Genomic DNA, 19,340 nt, shown 5'->3' with positions numbered 1-19,340 from the left:
CAGCCGGGATCGATTCACTTACATAAATTCCGCGTACTGTCAGTGGGACGTGTGCAACTGGGAAGGACTGGCACCCACGAGAGGGAAATATTTTGCAATCCTACGTTTACGTAACATTTTGTCGCCGGTGCTCATAAACAATAAATCTCCTTCAGGCTCAGCACCGTGGCCCAGATATTCCCAGTAGTATATAACACGGAATGCAGTTATCCCCCGAAGATCTTCGAAGCAAATGCAGTCGAGCGGTGATGTTTGAAGCGAAGCTTCTGATTAAACACAGCTCAGCGATTCTTCATTGCATACCCAGGGTGTTTGATATTCCAACGCCACAATCGCACGGTCGTTTGCATTCGACAGTGGCTCGCCTCGGAGAAGCGAGCATCAGCGGATGCATCTGCTCTCTCGCGCCATTTTAAACAGAATCGTTGCTGATTAAAAGAACCGCCAACTAAGTGCACGCACGCGTCGCGAATAGACAAGCGGCGCAACTATTTCAGTCAACGTGTCAGTCCACCTTCGCCCTTTCTGCTTTCCCTCGCAACATCCCCCCATTTATGCAGGGAAATGCTTCGCTGAAAAGCGCGTGGCGTCCCTGAGTTCTTTTTATTCGGGTGTCGTCGGTTTACTATGGGATTCGCGCAAAGCCGACAGACACGAAAACAGGGGGATTAACCGTATCGATACTCGATAAATCGCAAATCCAGGAAACATGCGTACGCGAACGAGCGCTAGTGGCTTCCAATAGGGAATTTCTATTAGGAAAAATTTTGACATCCACCGTGCAAACGAATACATATCGGAGAGCATACATGACGAATTTTTGTAACGATCGTGAGTTCCAGAGGCTTTTGTAACAGATAGGCCAGTTCACCAGCGCTAGCTTAATAGTCGGAACATTTAAACCCATAATGAACGTTTTCCTATAATTAACTTTTTTCCTCTAATTAACTTTCCCATAATTAACGAAGATCTCCCATAATTAACTTTTTCCGAAATTCCATCTATCAGTTTCATGCCACGAAATTTCCCAAACAGTGGAAGGTCTGTAATCATATCTTAGATGCCTGTTAGACGACAACCCTGCTTCTGTAAAGGCGACAAGAAACATTGAGCTCTAAATTGTACTCTATCCACGAGTACACTTGAGATTGTTTTGATCTCCGCGAGTCGTGCATCAAAACCAGGCGTCAGACAAAGGAGAGGACAGTTCGCGGAACGATAGTGGGTGGTACAGTGACGATGGCAGATGCAGAGTACCCGTCTGGAACCGATGATAACAACGGTGACACACAGTTCGACTCGTAATGAGTCCAACAACGTTAATTGCTCGAATTCGAATCCCTTTGCGCGTGTTTTCGCTACGGAGCCAGGTGAACGCGCCCGCGGAGCTTGCACGGCTCTCGTCGGTGAAAAAGCTTGGCTAGGAGAAGGCGGTGAGTCGAGGTGGTAGAGGGGGGCGGCGGAGGGGGTGGACGTCATTAAAACTTGCCCGCGAGTCGTTCGCAGAGCACGAGTACGCGCGTAATTCCGGCTCGACGTGTTTTGCCTCGGAGCTTCCTGGCTCCATGTCGGCCGGAAATGCTAATCCCTAACTGTTCCTGGGCGAAACTTTTTCCTCCCCCTAGTTGTTTGTTTCGGTGGTCTATCGTACATGGAGCACACTGATCCCCTTTCCGTTTCACCGGCTCCTCTTTGTACGCTCCCTGTCACTTTCCAGATCATAGTCTCGAAGCCTCCCAAGGTTCGTTTTTATCGAAAACTTTAGAAGATTGCGCAAAGTAAATCTCTGTCAAAGTGATTAGATCTCTAATGGGATGTCTCGTGTGGAGAAGGGTAGTTCACTGACGTTTTGCTCACCTTTGATGCCCTGGTGCAGCGAATACAGCTAAGTTTTATCTCAGGAATGTTCGCGCTACAAAGCTACCTGACTTGAAAAAGCCTCAAGCTCCTCCATTATCCGTTTTGCTAACGATGAAGGGGAACGCGAGATCCACGGAGGCAACTTCTTGGCCGCAAATACCTCGGTTTACGTGGCGGCCGCTCGTAATCTCATCCTGACGCTCCATTATCTCGGATTTTAAACCGCCTAACAACACCAGCATTAACGAGTATTTACGTTGCTGCTGCGGTTGTTAAAGCGCCTGGCTCGTGGCGAGGCTCGTGTAATCTTAAACGGGGCCGTTCATTGCGCGAACGGCGGCTGGTCGGGTTTTTCCATCTCCTCCCCAGGCAGCAGAGATTCGATCCACCTGTGCCAGCGAGCTTTTTCTCGACGCGTAGATGGATGAAGGTCAAGGGCGAGGATCGCGCGGGACATACGGGTGCGTACATTAAGAACCCCTGGGAACTGGAGTGCGATCCACAATGAGACAGCAGCTGGTTGATCGCTGAAAATTCGGACCGAGAGCACGCGAGGGTGTGCGAACACTCGCGTTGACCACCGGCTTGATGTATCGTCTGGGGATACACCTCGTCCGGAGGTAGTAATGCGGGTGTAGAAATTTAAGAGTGTTTGGGTATTATGCGCGGGAACGTAGCTGCATTCGGGGCTGGAGGTTGAGCAGCAGCAGAGGAGAATTTCCGTGTGGGAGTAGGAATAAAGTGGAATCGAAGGGTGGAATCGTAGGCTTCGAAGGGTGTTTCGGTGGAATGTTCGACTGAAGTATAAGTAGAGCCTGAACAGAGCATAGGTATAGCTTTGATGTAACGTGGGCAGAAGATGATCAGAATTGAACGAAAATTTAAATGGAACTTCTGTAGTGCTTGGTTGAAATTCAAATGGAACGCGTAATTAGTGATTTCCCTGTTCAGTTAACACGCGATAGAGCCACGGCGGATCCTATTAAAGTTAAACGCTCGTCGAGGCTCTCTAGCCGCGCAGAAAAGTTGGCCCCAAGTTTCCCGGCTCCTCTGTGCCTCTTTAGTCTGGCGCAGACTTTATTCGCCCTCCCCCTTTCCGTGTCCTTGTGTAGTTTTTTCACGACCCATGAATTCTTGCCATGACGAAGACACGCGTTTCCAGAAAGAAGCCTTGTGACAGACGGGAACCGAAAGGGATGAGCGGAAAGCTCGCATCAAAATATTTAACAGCGCGTACGAATGTTCGGTGTTAGGAGACGGGAGGATGGAACGTGTCCTTTGAGTCTCTTCTTTTCAAGAAGCATCTTCTTAGAACATTTCTCAGGGAAACGAAGAATGGGGCATAAATAATTCCTTACCCTCGTCTGTTTCAGTTTGTGGACTGTCCTCCCGGCTGCGCTAAAACTAAAGCAAATAGGTTTCTGACTGAGACGTACAGTCGCGTTTGATCTGTCTGGCCATCCACTGTCCCCTTCTACTCGTCTAATGGGCTATTATTCCAACTCCTCTCGTGGAACTGCACACTGGCCTATTCTACGCCACTGCTCCAGTATTATTCCCTCTGAACCATGCTGGTCTCCTTTATCTGCCCAGGCAACATATGTCGCTCTTCCACTTGTCCGAGCATTTCCTTATTCTACCTCGCCCGACCACGCAGATTTCTATCCCATTTATCTGCCTCTGCGGAGACCTGTGTTACTTCACTGGCCACGCGCGTTCCTATTCTACGAGTCTGACCATAGCCGTGCCCATTCCCCTTATCCCATCATACTCGATCCCATTCTATCTTCTATCCGACCCAGTACCTCGATTCCCGGGCGCGATCTAATAAAAAGCACTGTAACGTCAGATACATGGGCCATGAACGAGCTTTCTAATAACGTGGGAAGCTCGCGTCTCCCTTAATCATTCGAGGCACTAACTCCGGAGTTCCTTTCCTGGAACGCTGTACCGTGTAATGTCATTTCTGAGGGGTAGCTATATAAAATTATCCTTCCCTCCACGTGCCATGTAACAGGGCTACCCTTCTGTTCCGAATCTTCTTCGCTGTTTTACGACCGACGGTATCCACGGAAGCCCGTTTTCGTCTTTATAGCTGAATGTACCCTAAATTGCTAATAAATGATGGTCCCCATTAAAAATGGAGAGGGAAGCCACGTATTTTATGCGAGGCGCATTGAGGTTATTTACGAGCACAGACGAGGGATAGATAGAGCATATGGCGAGGACGTCAAAGAGTCCTTCGAGCGAACGAGACGGCCAGGTGTCGGTGATACAGGATGAAAAGGTGCCTTTCACGGCGGCTAATCAAAAGAGATCACGTTGGATTAAGATTATTGGACGGCAAGGAGAAGCGGGTCCAGGGGGAGGGGGGATATCCGCGAGGATCCCGACACCCCGCTGCTACGGATCGAGGTCACGTGCCCTTTCTCCGCGCTCACCTGAAAGGAAGAATTACAGTGGCTGCGGATCGCGCGGCTATAATGAGGCTTCGCGGGTAAAAATGAAATTTCACCGGGGCGAGAGCGCAAGAACGTTTTCATTATTCAACGCCAGTTCGCTGGATATTTAAAGCGATAACCAGGCTGAATGACAAATCGTAACTCCGGCGGGGGTGATAAAACGCGCCCGTGATTAATGCAAACGAGCAGTCCGCGACTGGAATTTCTCGCGCGGTTATAAAAACTCGGGCGATTTTTCGGCGAAAATTGGTATCAGCGCGCGGCGAGCACGCGTGCGAGTTGGACCCCAGGAAACTCGTGAGTTCCGCCGCGGAAAGCGGGCGACTTGCGGGATTAATCGAGATACCCGTCGTAGGGAACGGAAGATTCGGGAAGCGAGCCAGGAGGAACCGAGGATCCTCGAAATGGATTACGGGAAGTAAGAAATCCGCCAAGTTCGCCTTGAGAAATCGGAACTTTATGAGCTGATTTGTAGAAATAGGAGATTCGCAGGCTGCCAGCCTTCGAAATAGAGAATTCCGCAAGTCTCCTGGCGAAAAATTCACTTCGCGCAAATTGGACGCGAGCAATCAGAAGAGTCTCTCCCAAAGTCAGGTTGTAGACTGGAATTTACGATCGACTTGGAGGCAGGCGGACGCCTTCGTTTCGATGTAAAGAACAATTAGTCGCCGGAATCCCCTGTGCAATAAAAAATGACCGAAGGGATTAACAGCCGTCGCCGAGTACTTGACGGGCGCGTTTTCCGCTCGGCTGGGCCGGCTGAACGAAGCAAACAGCCTTGAATTTCATTCAGGGCTACGTTTCCCAGTGCTTTCTGCGTCGAATTCAATGCCAGACTTATTGTGCGGCCGCACAATGCCCGGAGGATTCGTGCATTCCGTCAGCAGCGTTTCTAACGAGGGCTCGAAAAAAAGCAGGGAAGAGGCGGAGAGAAAGCTGGCGCGGGCGGAATCGATGGAATCGAAACAACCGTTCGCGCCAAGTAGCGTTTCGTTTGCTTTCACAACCTTATCCAGCCAGAATCTCAATCTGAAACTTGTTCAGCTTATTCTTCCGGCTTCGTATCGCAGTAACCATGAAATAAAATTACGGTACGGCGTCGCTTCTTCTAATACTGCGCGCCCTAAAGCTGCGCGAGACGCGATGGCAAAGTTTCAGTGGAAAGAAACGATAATAGTCAGACCGGTGATGTATCGCGTTCTCGAGCTTGTTCGCAGAAAGCTTTTCCACTAGCAGAGAGCAGTTTGCAATGTGAATGTTCTTCTCATTCTTCTCGGTGCTCTGCATCAGATTATCGCCAGATGCAATAGGTGTAACATATGTTCTGTTTCATACCGGAGGAGCATAAAATGGTAGCCCAGGAGGTTTCCATTGACTCGGCGTTAGTTTCTTTCAGTACAGCGAGACGTTCTCCTATTTTCCAACAGTATAACCACGAAGCAAAGCGCCTACACTTGTGCCGTCTCTATTTCAATAGCGAAATCCTCTGGACATTGCACACCGATCTTAATTCGCGTTAAAAATACAGGTCCCTCGCTCCCAGCGTCTTTGCCTCTCCAAGCAGCGGCTTAATTTCGACCATTTCGTAACGAGCAAACGAAACTCCGCTTCTCTACTTTACCTTTCATTTAGAGACGCTTCGGGCGCCCGCCAACAAAGGCGGGCAAAGGCTTTAAAAAAGAGTGGGAGAAAAAAAAACAACAGCGCAAAGAGGCTGTCGGCCACCCACGCCTCGCAGTTCGGTTTCACGAGAAATCGAGGACGACGGTATTAACTCGCGCAGGCGGAGCCTGGCCATTAAGGATTATCATCCTCCACACCTGCTAGCCGAATACCCAAGGGTGCGAACTTCCACCCTTCCTCCGCAGAACTTCAGGAAATGAAGCTTCCACGGTGTCCCCAGGAAAAAGGATTTAGAATTCTACGCGGCGTGGCACAGCCGGGTCAGGAGCGCGAATTAAGCGCGCATCCAGCGTGGGCGTCGAATAGACGATGAAATATGAGGAGCGGCTGAAGGGGGCGGGCGCGCGCTCGCTTTTTATTAGCCAGCTGGAGGAAAAGCGCGTAGCCGCTTTTGCAGGAAGCCGGGAGCAAAAACGCTAAATAAATTTGTATTCTGAAATCGTCTGAAGCGCAAGGCCGAGCGGTCAGCTTGGAATAATGAGAAGAGGCAGGATTTTCAAGGCGAGACGCGAATGGAAACGAGACGCGACGAGTAGATGTGAGTTCATAGATCAAGAACGATCTTTATTCCTCCTCTCTATTTTCAGTCTGCTATATATCGAGACCTCGAGAACTAAGACGCGGTTAACATTAATGAATCAGCAAATGAAACGTTAAAATTCCAAGGACAAATTGGTTATGCAAGCAGCAGTCAATTATAGCAGGCATCACAAAGCAAGACGGTTCCGAAGTTCTTCCTTTCCGATTGATCTTGACGACAGCCGCGTATCGAACGGTGTTTAATATTCATTTGGGAGGCTGATTAAGGGAAACTGATTCGGATAGGGGCAAAGAAGGAATATCCTTGGACTGCAGACGCTGGGGGGATATGGAATTGCTTTCCAATCGCTGGGAGGCTACGAGTCGCAAGTGCAGGGCGGGACAAAGCTGCGTATCCGAAGGTCGACCAGTAATAGGATTAACCAAAGTTGGCTCGTTTTCCCCGTTCTTTTACGGGGGAGGGGATTTTTCACTGACATCGCCACTGTAAACTGCGCAACGTTCCCACTTTTCAACGAGTCTTTTTTCCATCCTCGCTCGATCCTTTTTCCCCAGCCGTAATACAATACGTGACAAAAGTTACGGGAGGAAGCGAGCGCCCCTCTGCAACAGGGGAAACTTCCAGAGCGCTGGTATTGCTCTTATTAATTCCTTAATACGGAAGTGGAAGACGCTGGGACACGCGAGCCATCCCCTGCAATCCAGCGCGTATCTTTCAGCCGTGCTGTACGAAGGTCCAAGGGAGAATCGGATTCTTGTATTTTTCTCAGAGTTGTCAGGAAGAAACTGTCGGCCATTTATCGTACTTTCCGAAGATTACTCCCGCGTTTCTTCCCCCCCCCCCCCCTATCCAACACGCTCGCGCCGTATGAAACATCACGGGAAATTTAATCTCGGACAGAGATTAGCTTCCTCGCTGATGCGCGTTATCAAACAGAAAATTACGTCTACGCTGAGCTGCAGGAGAAAGAATGTGCCGCTGAAATGGGCGTCGGATCGATTCGATTTAATGTCAGATATCCGTCGGCTTAGTCAGAATTAAGGCTGAAGAGACAATGCCATTTGCTCGTGTGCCGTAAGCGTGAAAATTCCGGGAGATTTGCGAACAGTTGCGCAATGATTTTTCCAGAACGGTTTCCACTTTAATCCCCGGCATCGTCGTTATTTTTCCACCTTATCTGCTCGTTTCCCTTGTAACGTGTAAAATACAAATCTGTCCGGCGAAGCTTTCAATCCGACCGCGATCCACGAAGCCCTGATATCGAGCTGTCGATACATCGCCGTCGACTCGACAGAGGAGCATATTTTTTTGGCCAGTGGATAAACGGCGGATGGAAACAGAAGCGGTCGAAAGGAACACGGCCTATATTCGGCGCGGCGTAACGAGAACAAAAATTGAGGCGCAAAGTCGGAAGCGCCGGTTTCCATTTAACGCGTTTCGATCCCTCCTTCGTTCCTCTCGTTTTCTTTCCGCGGATTAATTCTCTGCCCGCGCTCATACGGGTTAGTGGAGAACATCGACGGGCAGGCTCGTCATTATCGCCGTTATTCCACGTCCGATCTGCAGGGAGATTATACAGTTTATACACGTGCACCCTTTATCCGAAATATCTCTCGATACCACCCAATAGTTTCGAGGATACTCAACTGGATCGATTTAAATAGAACACCCCGTGCAAACGGTATCTGACGCGACTGTGTACGTTTTACATCGACCAGCAATATCCTCTAAGATTGCCATCGAATGTTTTTGCTCTTCAGATCGCAAGTTACGATCTACAGTGGCGTCGCGTAATTGGAAAGATAAATGAAAACCTTTAATGGTGGGCGACACATATCTCGATGAAAGTTTGCGCGATGACTGGGTGGCAGAAGTTAAAGGTCACCGAGTTCTCTCGCTTTTTATCGGCAAATGACCGTTTAAAGCGTGGAAGCAGCGTTGCAGGCTTTACCTTCCTGATATGGCGTTGCAAACTGTGAGACGTTAGAAAAAGGGCCTGCACGAGGAACTTTTATTATGAGTCACTGTGGACGACAGAAGGGGGAAATGCGAACTTTCTGCAGCTTTACCCTTTTTCGAAGCAATAAAGATTAAGTTACTGCCAGTGGATAATTAAAGTAAGTCTAGCAGTACAGTGTAGCGTAGCCTGCATTGTCCTCGGTTAGCAGAGACTTCAGAGCTTTGGCATCGAGGGACTTCAGCTTTGTATTCTGCCAGTGACTAAATACGCGAACAATACTGACGCCACAAAAGCTCCCGAAATATTCCCTGATACGTGGCTGCATTCGTCCATCGAGAGCTGCAGCTTGTCACTTTTACGTTGTTCAAGTGATCTCATCGAAGCGTCGGACGCCTGACAAAAGGAACTCCTCTGTTGCGTGTGGGTACGTCTGACATGTAACGCGCTCGTTCTACTTGCCGACCTATATCACGTTTCCAGTCCATTCACGGGATCGTAACAAGCTTCTGCAGCGCTTCACTGTTACTCCTCCTTGCCCGACCATGCACGGGTAATACTACTGATTCAATTGCGGTAGATTAGCTGTGGCTATAGTTTTCATTCAATCGTCTTCCCTCCGCCGGCGTTCCATTTCCGTTCTACGCTCCTCGAAACGTAGAATGCCATTCTACTTGCGCAACTACATGCACCATATCTCTTCACTTATTTACAAATACGAATCTTCAGAGCATTACTTTACCGTCCGTTGTCTACACTCCTTGCCCGACAACGTACGGTCCTATTCTACTTGTCCTGCATTCTACTGTGCGTGGCTGGCGCAGCACGAGCTCGTTCTACTTGCCGGAGCACGCGCGCCTCTAATTGTCTGGTGAAATACGATCCTTTTCTACTTCTTTCCGTTCGCGTCGGACTCGTACAGGAACCGTGCGATAATCATTTCGCAGTAAAAACAATGCGAATCGCGTGCCTGTTTGGAGCTTAATTATTACACAACGCACTCGGATTATTGTAACAATTACCCTTTGTGCTTGCAATATTACTGAATCGAGGTGGTTAAAGAAGGAAGTCGGACCATACCTGGTAATGCAATATCACGACCGCAGCGGAATAACGCTGGGAGTAACAACAGCAGTAGCCGCGCCAATATCGATACCAATAACAATACATAATAATAGCGTAAAGCCAATAACCATCGCACTTTCCGAATGACCTACATCCCTCGATCTCTCCATATCAGCCCTCGTCCACTACGCCCCCTCCCCAGCGAAGAATCTTAACCTACCAGCGTCGAAATTTCTTGTCCTCTGGCAGCTTCTCCTCGAGCGAGAAGCCTTCATCCTCTGTGAAAGGAGCCGAGCCACTCGAAAACCGTGGCCCACATCGAGAGCGACGCGTCGAGGCTTCTGTCCGTCCCGCTTTTGTTACCTCCGAGTCCGTTTTGCGTGAAATTTCGTTCGGCCGATACAACGAGAGGGTGCCGTTCACCACAGTGAAATGGAACGTTGCGTAAACACTGGCTGCACCGCTTAATAGTGGCGGGTTCTATTGCGTTCCCGGCGGGAATCGCAAGGGTTTGCGGCTGGTTTTTTTTATGAATCGACGCGGTTGAGCTCGCTCGGTAAACATCGAGCCGCTCGTAACGCTGCACCGGCGCTAAAAGGAACGGGAAACCTGCGAAGACTTTGAACTCTCTATTTGCGAAGCTATGGCTTCTTCTTCCAGAGGAAACGTCGAACCTTCGTGGATGAGAATTTTAGAGAAATCTCGGGGAAACCTCGACGTGTTTCCCTTGAAATGACGTCGCATTTATTACCCAGCAGCAGGTATATGCCTGCCACAATTTGAAAGCCTACATTCACCCTGAATTTCAAGCAAGACCAGCCAGCAGCCTTCCGGCGTGGCAATGCTCGCGGATTGTCGCGCGATTTCCTCGAAATTCAGAATTTCAAATGAGAATGGAGTCGGCGGACAGCGGATCGATTCGAAATAACGCGGCGCGAGGGCGGGGCGCGGAAAAAGCGCGGGGCGAGATCGGCCACCGGCTGGATAGCCTCGCGAGCAACAGTAACGCCGCGCTTCGCAACGTCCGCGAGCAAAGAGGCCGACGAGGCGATGCACCGACCGGAGGAAATGACGAGGGAACGGCGGAAACCAGGAATTCGGTCTGCCGGCAGCGAACCGGGCGCAGGTGGGCGGCGGAAGGTCGACCCGGGGGTTCGTAAACCAGGTCACAGCCAGGTCACTGAGCCACCCTTCCACCCTCCCGCCTCCACGGCAAATAAAACGACCCGTCGTCGATCCAGTCGTCGGAAAATTAATTATAAATATTGTCGATCAACCGATGTGAGCGACGACGGCAGCCACCGTTGCAATCAAAGGAACGTAGCAAAGAAGACAGCGCTTCCAGTTCAACGACTCGGTAACTTCGAGGAGCGTACGCACAACTCTGTTGCAGCGTGGCATAGTTCACATCAAGTGGAAGTCTTTAAAACATTATTTCGTTTTAACGATCGTGCGATTGACATGCTTTTATGCTTATTAATGTTTCAAGCTCTCGCTGGCGCGTGTTAATTTGTGATTGGTCGGTGAAGTATGGTTTATGTTCCGCGCGGAGGTTCGCTCTCGGTAACACGTCGCGGTGCGATGGTAGAGGACGGCCGTGTGTGGACGGTAATAAAATATTCCGGTGTTTTGAATGGCAATGTATGGCAGGGGAAAATTGAAATTTTCGGCCGGGGGTTTCGAAGATCGTCCGTGTTCGGCGAAACGTGGCGTGTTGTCTCTAAATTGATTTTCCTGATTGCCGTTGCATATTCCGCCTCCGCAAACCAATTTTTCGCGACCGTCCGCGCAGTTTTGTTTCCCGCCGGCGAATTTGTCGGGATATTAACATTCTTGATCGCATGGGAAAATATGTGTTCGAACAGAGGTCGAAACAATAGCTCTGTTATATATATTGAGTCGAGGGTTGCATATATTAGCTGCGCTAGCAAATGTAAGAGCACTGGTTTGTTTATTTCTTTTTTAGTTTATCTGTTTAATAGGAAAAATGTGTGAACATCTGTTTCGCAATATCTGCTGCGCTTGCTCGAAAACACGTGTTCTTTCAAATGACATTCAATTATACTAATTAACAATGTGCAAATACAGAAGTATGCGCTAATGAAATTCAGGAGCAGCCGATACAGGCAATTTTAATTATGCAGAAGAACAGCTGAACCAGAATATCTCCCGTTTCGATCATTGTCATCGGTGTCCAATATACACGTTAATAATATACGACACCATGTCAACTGCAGCATGGATCCTAGATGAAAGTTATAGTGCAATATTGGCGTAACGCAAACATAAATACAATTGCTTGGGAAAAGGGCATCGATCCCTGGTATAATTCAGGATTAACAAGATATACAGCACACATCTCACTTCCACGAGATAGTCCACATTTCATAGCACGTTTAAAAGCTGCTACAGCACACCTCACGCTTACGCACACTATTCCGGCGCAAAATTCTGCCTTTTCTTGCTTGGTGTAGCATCTAAAAAGTGGCCTGTTTCGAATTCCATTGCACGATTCTTGCGCCTGCAAGAAAGATAGAATTCGCGCTGCATGCGCGAGAGAAGCTGCGGGGCTAAAATTTTGCTTTTTGTAGGAAAAAGTAAGTTTTATGGGAAAAAGGTTTTAAAAGTCTTGTGAGTTCTTAGAATTCCAAATTTTGTGGAAAAAGATGGCTCCGATAATCTTGTGGGCTATTTAGAATTCCGAATTTTGGGGGGAAATCAGAATTTGTTGGTCGTGCGATGTGGGGACATTTTCGTGTTTGCAGGTGCAAGAATCGTGCAATGGAATTCGGAAAAAGCCATTTCTGAGTTGCTGCACCTGCAAGGGAGCCAGATTTTCGCGCTGCACCTGCAAGAAAAGCTTCTTTACGTCCTACAACTTTATTGCATCTCCAAGAGAAGCTTCTTTACGACCTGCCACTTTATTGCAGCCGCAAGAGGAGTCAAATTTCGAGTTAACAGCATTCTGCATTACCATGCGGCTTTTAAAAGCAAATGGATGTGGTGTAGGAGTGACGTAGGAGGTGTGTGGGTGTAGTGTGAACGGTGAAGTTGTGATATGGAAAGTATCAAATAAACAGAATAAATTGTACTATGTGAAGATCAATCAATCAAACCCTATTTTAACAAGCTGTGGTTATCAATAATCTGAATTGTATAATCCTCTAATAACTGTGCGATATTATCTAAATTGTACACTATATTCTGCACTTTACTTCACTTGTATCCACTCCGAAAGTATTCACACGATGATCTTGTCGAAACACCCTTGCTCCAAGATCGTACAATGAAAGCTGTCCAACATTTGTTGTCAAACTACGGATGCACCGTGACCGACGACCTGGCAGACAATTGTTGCACACGTTCACCCACGTTTGAATAATTCCGCTGCACCAGGCTCGATTGCGTGCGTGCGGATGCATTCGTCACCGGAAACACGCCGCTACGCCTTGGCCGCAAGTAGTTACGGTCTGTCACTCACAGACGACGAAAAATATTCCGACGGGGCAAGCTGCTGCTGACCGCAAATTAATTATGAAGTCACGTTAGAGAATTCTGCCGCGGGTAAAAAGCCACATGGACAAAGGCCCAGATACATTCAACGAATCGATACCGCATGAAAATATAAATTGCAACCTTCCTTCAACCTGAACAACAAAGAAAACTTTTTACACCACATATGTAATTTTTTTTCTCAAATCGTCCCGTAACTTTTTCCACCATTTTTCCTTGTCCCTCAACGTTGTTCGTTCCCCCAAAACTGTCTTACCTAAGTCTCTCCATCCCTTCATTTTACTTGCAACAAAATTCCCTCGCCGTGGGAGGTCGGTTTTTTCATTTCCGAGCGAAATTTCTTCGCGCAAGAGAACTTAAGGATTCCATGAAAGCCAGCCGCACTTTCGCGGAAGCAAACGCTCTGATAAATAAAGCCCACGTATCGAAATTAGCGGCGGGATGTTGCAGGAGCAACGAAGTCTCGCTAAGTAACGGAATCACGTAACGTATTATATAAAGAAGCTGAAAGCTGTGCACGCCGCAAAAACCGCGAGTTTATTCAAATAAAAAAAAAGGCACATCTGTATACGAGGAATACCTTTTAAAATGTTCGTACGTAGGTCTTCGTCGCGTTCCTGTTTGGACAACTTGTTTGGGCGTGATGTACGCAAACATCTGTGTATAACCAATCTCTCGTTTCTTGTTTGCAACGAAAGAAGTGCGCCCTGAAAGCGGGCGATGGAAGAATAACAAGGGAGTAGTGAGTGTAATTAAAAAGTGTGCCCAAAGCGCGAGTGTACCCGTTCGCCGATGCGAAACGCGAGTCGCGACAAGTGCAGGACAATTAAAGCGCCTTTGAGGGAACTCTCGAATCGGCAGCACTTACGTAATAAATTTCGTTAAAAACTACCTACCCGGGATTACGTCTCGAAGGAAGGAAAAGTCCTCGAGACGGTGTACACGGGTACCTCGCGATGAATTACTGCTACGGAAATTCATTTAGGTGGCCGGGAGAAGCGATGCTGCCTGGTGGTCATGGATAAATTCATTATCGTTTTTCTGCGAGCGTTCCCAGCCTCGCTCGCCGGAAGACGACCGAGTTCTGGAGCGCGTGGACTTCCCTCTTTCGTTACATCCATTTCTAAAGGGTTCAATACGCGCACAGACTTATTGCAGGGGGGGGAAGAAATCGTGGATGAAAAGAGATCTCGACATCTACGGCCGCGATTGTCGTCGAGTCTCATCGATGTCTTCCTCGGAATTTATTTTTAAGGTCCGCGGGGACTTTATCGTTGACTTTTACTACTGCCTGACGTTCGAGCAACCGATGAAACAATTTTCCGGTTCCTGCCACTGAAGAATTGTTACCTATCTATCTTGGAAGTGAATCTATGAGTCTGTAACCGGCGCTAGGATACATTAGTAATGTTAATTTATAGTAATTTTTATTTCTCAACTCGTAGAGCCTGCTTAGCGTTATCGCGGTGCAATTGTGGCGCGTTGAAACCACGCGACAACGTAATACAATCATTATTTATAATGTCGGATATAATGCATAATTAAAGCAGCTTTTCGTTCCGCAATTTGTTTAATCATCCCCCATTTACTTCCTTGGAACGAGCCACGTTTCCCAGCAAATGCGTTCACTTTCTAATTAGCTTGCCATCGATTTGGCATTTCTTGCGGTTTAAACGAACGCGAATCGGGTGGACGCGACTGCACGGAGCTCATTAATTATCTTCATTACATCCCCAATCATCGATGCGAGTCCACGTGCGCGGGTCACGCCGCGCTTTGAATTCCATTACGAGGAAAATAACGAGTCACCGATTAGCCATCGATCGCTGCACTACTGGCCCGACGACCACGAGTTCTCTAAAAACAGATAATTAACAGATGATCCACGGTCGCCGGTAAACAACATCATGCGATGCTTTGCATCTCCGATGTGAATCAGCGATGCCCCACATTCCGTTGTGCCTTCAATCTTTTCCATCGCGCACAGAGATAACACCCGTTCCCATTTGCCACGCGTCAAACCGCGGAGATAAGTTAATGACTAGTGCGAACCCAGCTTTACGTGCAATTTCCCATCGCAGGAAGAATAGGGACTGAACTTCGCCGTTCGCCAGTGTATAGCCTGTTCCCCAGCTTCGCTTATTTCCTCGAAACTCGTGAATCGAAACGAGAATGGGTGAGGTCGCGAGGGCACGAACGCTAAAGGAACCACTGGTATTGATGGGCGCGCAATCAACGAGCGATCGTCAGCAGAAATTAATACCGCCGTCAAAAAGCCGAGCTCATCGACGTCCTTAAAAAGGGGATCTGACGAAGCCGCGTTGTTTCTCCGCGAAGGATAGCACCGTCCTCTCAGGACCTTTGATCGTCAATTAAAAGTGTCGCGGAGGAGAGCACGCGGCTGTAATGCGACCGGCGGGCGGGGGAAAAGAGAGAGAGAGAGAGCCAGCTCGCCAATTTAATCGGGGCGAGATAACGAGCGTACTCAAGTATTCATCCCCCACCCGGCAAAGGGAGCATCGAAGGTTGCGTGTTCAAAATTGCAAATCGGCTAACAGAGCAATTAAACCGGTCGTTTAATAGCGATTACAGAGGGACGCTGGGGAGCGAAGGTGTAGCCGAGGGGTGGGTAACCGAGACTACCCGGGGGAAGGCTCGATTATGATTCCAGCCCGTAATTCTCTCCTTCGTTAAGGTTTTCCATTTCGCGTCATAATTTATTCCGAGGCCCGAAGCGTAGCTGTCTTGCGTCCTTGCGCTTCTTCGCGCCACCCAGGCTTGTACAGTTTTAATGAGCTCGCGAACTTCGGCGGGTTGGCGAGTTTTTCGACCGGCGAAAATAACGAAGATCTCCCGTCCAGAGACGTCGTTAAGCCTGACTTAACTTACCGTTCTCATTGCACCACCGTCAATAAGCGATTCTCTCGTTTCGCGTGTTTATTATTAACCACCCTTTCCCCGTCCAAGGTGGACGAAGGTTAGAACTCAAATTCCGTGGTATTAGAAAGAGGGAAGCTTCGAATGGACGGGATCGTCGACGAGAATCGAGGAAACGCTTCGGTTCGAAAAATTTTCGTAGCCCGCCGGTGGATGTTGCAGTCTCGTTATTTAATGGGACGGAAAATCGCGTCGTTTCGCCGCATTAACCACGAGGAACGTTTGCCCCTTTTCCGAGCCGCGTAACCACGTTTCTCCCCCGATATCCGACACACTTGACATCCCCTGGACGCGTCCGGCTTGTCTTCATTGTGCAGGGACAATGGTCGTGATTTTCCATGTGCCGTCGCGCGTTATCTTCACACCTGAACTGCCCCCCGCGCCCTTGGCTTTCGGTCTTTTCCCTTTTCATCGTCCCATTGTCCCGGGGAAGAAAGAAATTTGCGAAGCAGATGAAAGGTCGGTAATGGGAACGGAGCACGGCGCTCCTCGATGCGCCCTGCCCCGTGAAAGAAACGCGACGGAACGCTTCCTACTCTCAGCCCCCGACTATCAGGCCTCCTGCGCTTTCGGGAATTAAAGTTCTTTCACACCGAGGTCTCAAAGATCAGACCTGCTTGACACGGCGTTCCCGGTCATCGAAGCTTTTCTACATTCAGTCCTCGGGGCCTTTGGACGTTGGACGTTTGGTATCACAGCGTTTTCACATCGGACATTTAAAGTCGCGCCTCCTCGCCTCGGGTTCCTTGGACAGTTTCTAAGCGTCGGTTAGAATTTCTAACTTGGAAGTGAATTGTTTCAATGGAGGGACGCGCGGGGATGTAAGAGCAAAGCAGGGTGTGCATTTATGAATGAAGATTTTAATTAAATTCTATCGCTAAAATATTCGTGCCGTGCGTGGAATCCGTAAAGCGGAATCGTAGAATCGAAGAGAAAAAGCACGTGATCCGCGTGGACGATTCGGAATAGAAATTTCTATTTTCCGGCGTCTCCATCCCCGGGAAATCGGGGAAGGAATACGAATTCCGCGTAAGCTTTCGGGGCGACGAGGTTAGCGGCGCGACTGGATTCTCGAATTTCAGGGCGCACGCTTCCGTTTCTCACGGGCTGCCTTCTTTCCTCGTAGTTTTTCCCCCGTCTGTCCGCGACGGTGAAAGAGTGCTCGCATGCAACCGATCCCCGTCGAACGACAGAATTCATCGAAGCGTCCCGTAAATAGCTCCGGGAGCAGAGACAACTGCGTGCTTAGTTACGGCCAGGCGACAAAAGAGACCGAGAGACCCTGCATCGAGGAACGTTCCCTGGAAGAAAAAAGGAGCGCGGGAGGTCTTTCGATTCGCGGAAGAATCGATAGCTGGAGCACCCACCTCGATAATATTTTCAATAGCTTCTCCTTTTTAAGTTGTAATTTCTGAGAGGTACGTCGCTTTCTCGAGGCACGGCGGCGAATCAAGCGTTCGCGTTCACGGAGCGGTGGCTTCGATGGACCGAAGAAGATTACGGTCCCACGGAAACGATCCACGTACCTGCGGGGCTAATTATTTATTTAGACGAAGCGACGAGTGGAATATTTTCGCTCCCGGTTTGGGAAGTTTAATGGAGCGCGAGCACGGTCGCGAATCATCGAACCAGCACGAATTTAGACTGGAGAGAGATGCAAAAGACGCTACGATCGAACGTTCCTCCCCATTTAAACACCTACCCATCGAAGAGCTTCCATAACGCCGCGTTTTATTCCCCGTATTTATTCAAGGAAACGCACAGCTCCGCCACTCTGTTACTTTCCTCCATTCTCTTTCTGAATGCACGAAGGGTGGTAATTAGCAACTACCGCCGAGCCACTCCGTTCCTCGACCTACTTCGCGTCCCCGAAAAGATAAATAAATAAGAGCTTCCTATCCTCCTTCGCTCCCTTCCTTTTTAAGTAACCGGCGCGGTAAAAATGATCGACTCGTCGCGCGCATGTAAAGAATCTCGCGTGGTATAAATCCTAGTTAATCCGCTGGACTTGTCGAGTTGCCTAAAACGCTTGAGAACCGAAATATCCCGCGACTTCCGTTTCCTACAGCCGACAACGGTACTTCAGTGGACACTGACGATTGCTCGGAGGTGGCAAGTGTCGGAGGAAAAATTTTCAGGGGAAACCAAAGCCCAGTAGCGGACACGAGTTCTCCGAGTAAATATTAAAGCGACGTAGACGGGCGGAGGGCGGAAACGTCGAGATAAACAACATAAATAAGAGCGTTTCGCCGAGTCCATTGAAGCAGGGAGGAGAGGGGTGGTGGATTCAAGCGGAAAAGTAAATGGGTAGACACAGAGAGTGGGTCCGGGGCAAATAATTTAGCGTCCAGACTCGCTTTAATATTCGGAATAGAATAGCAGCGGCCCGAACGGGCGAGTAACCGGCTCTAAGATATTGTCCACGTAGACGCATTAATTAAAATTCCACCCCGCATAATCCTGGCCATATTGCCGAGGCAAACGGCTCGCGGACTTCGGAGCCCCTGGGAGATCGAGTCCAATTCTCTTAAAAGGAGCCCGACTGCTTTACGATCCTTCGCCCAGCTTTTCTTCTTCGTCCTTGTCCTCGTTTCCCTGCGCGTACGTGCAGGTCCCTCGCGCTGTTACCAATTCCTTCTAATACCAGGCGTCGATGCCGCCCTCTACTGTTACACCGTCATTCAGACTCGATTTCAAACGGGATCCACGAGCACCGGACCACCGGCAGAAGATTGAAACGAACGACACCAATAAAGTTCAAAAGGAAATTAATACTCTCTGTGCTCGTTGAAAACGGTGACAGGGGGGCGTGTAAATGCGACATGGTTCTGTCACGAGTAACGAAGATCGGTGGTTTCGGTGGACTCGAGAATGATTGCTTCGGTGCATTTGTGGGTACTGAGGAAATAAGGAGAAACGATCATTCAACTCACGGCTCTGTAACAGCTCTCGGAAGATCGACACGAGGAACGATTCTTCGGCACTTCCGTAACCAGTTCCGCGTATTCTAGGGATTTCAGGTGCTTCCAGACTTCGTTACAATATAATGCGCGACACTTGGGAGAGTTTTAAAGTTCCTCCCCGTTATCAAAGGAGAATGGCACATAGGGGATGAGAGAAACGAACTAACGGGTAATCGAGACGAAATCGAGAGCCCCTCGAAGTAGCGCGGCGCTCGGTAGCCGAACGATCTCGCGTGAACCCGGTGGTTCTTGAAATTTTCATCGACCAGAATCACGTAAGTCGCTGGGAATTTAATTATTAGGCTGGAGCGAGAGGAAAGTTACAGCATCGGGCCCGTCGGTGGGGAAGTTTTCGAGCT

General features: G+C 48.9%; 2 protein-coding genes across 3 annotated transcripts in view; one reads left to right on the top strand and one right to left on the bottom strand.

The window, feature by feature from the left end:
* LOC143370370 (uncharacterized) overlaps positions 1-19,340 on the top strand; it is a 65,565-nt gene that overhangs the window by 20,583 nt on the left and 25,642 nt on the right. The window lies entirely within an intron of this gene.
* The window catches only part of LOC143370365 (uncharacterized), a 45,669-nt gene that overhangs the window by 20,447 nt on the left and 5,882 nt on the right, over positions 1-19,340 (bottom strand). The gene's annotated exons all lie outside the window — the stretch shown is intronic.

This window comes from Andrena cerasifolii, chromosome 6 (assembly GCF_050908995.1).
Source record: "Andrena cerasifolii isolate SP2316 chromosome 6, iyAndCera1_principal, whole genome shotgun sequence".
NCBI classification, from domain to species: Eukaryota; Metazoa; Arthropoda; class Insecta; order Hymenoptera; family Andrenidae; genus Andrena; species Andrena cerasifolii.
This window is presented reverse-complemented; position numbering and strand designations above follow the sequence as displayed.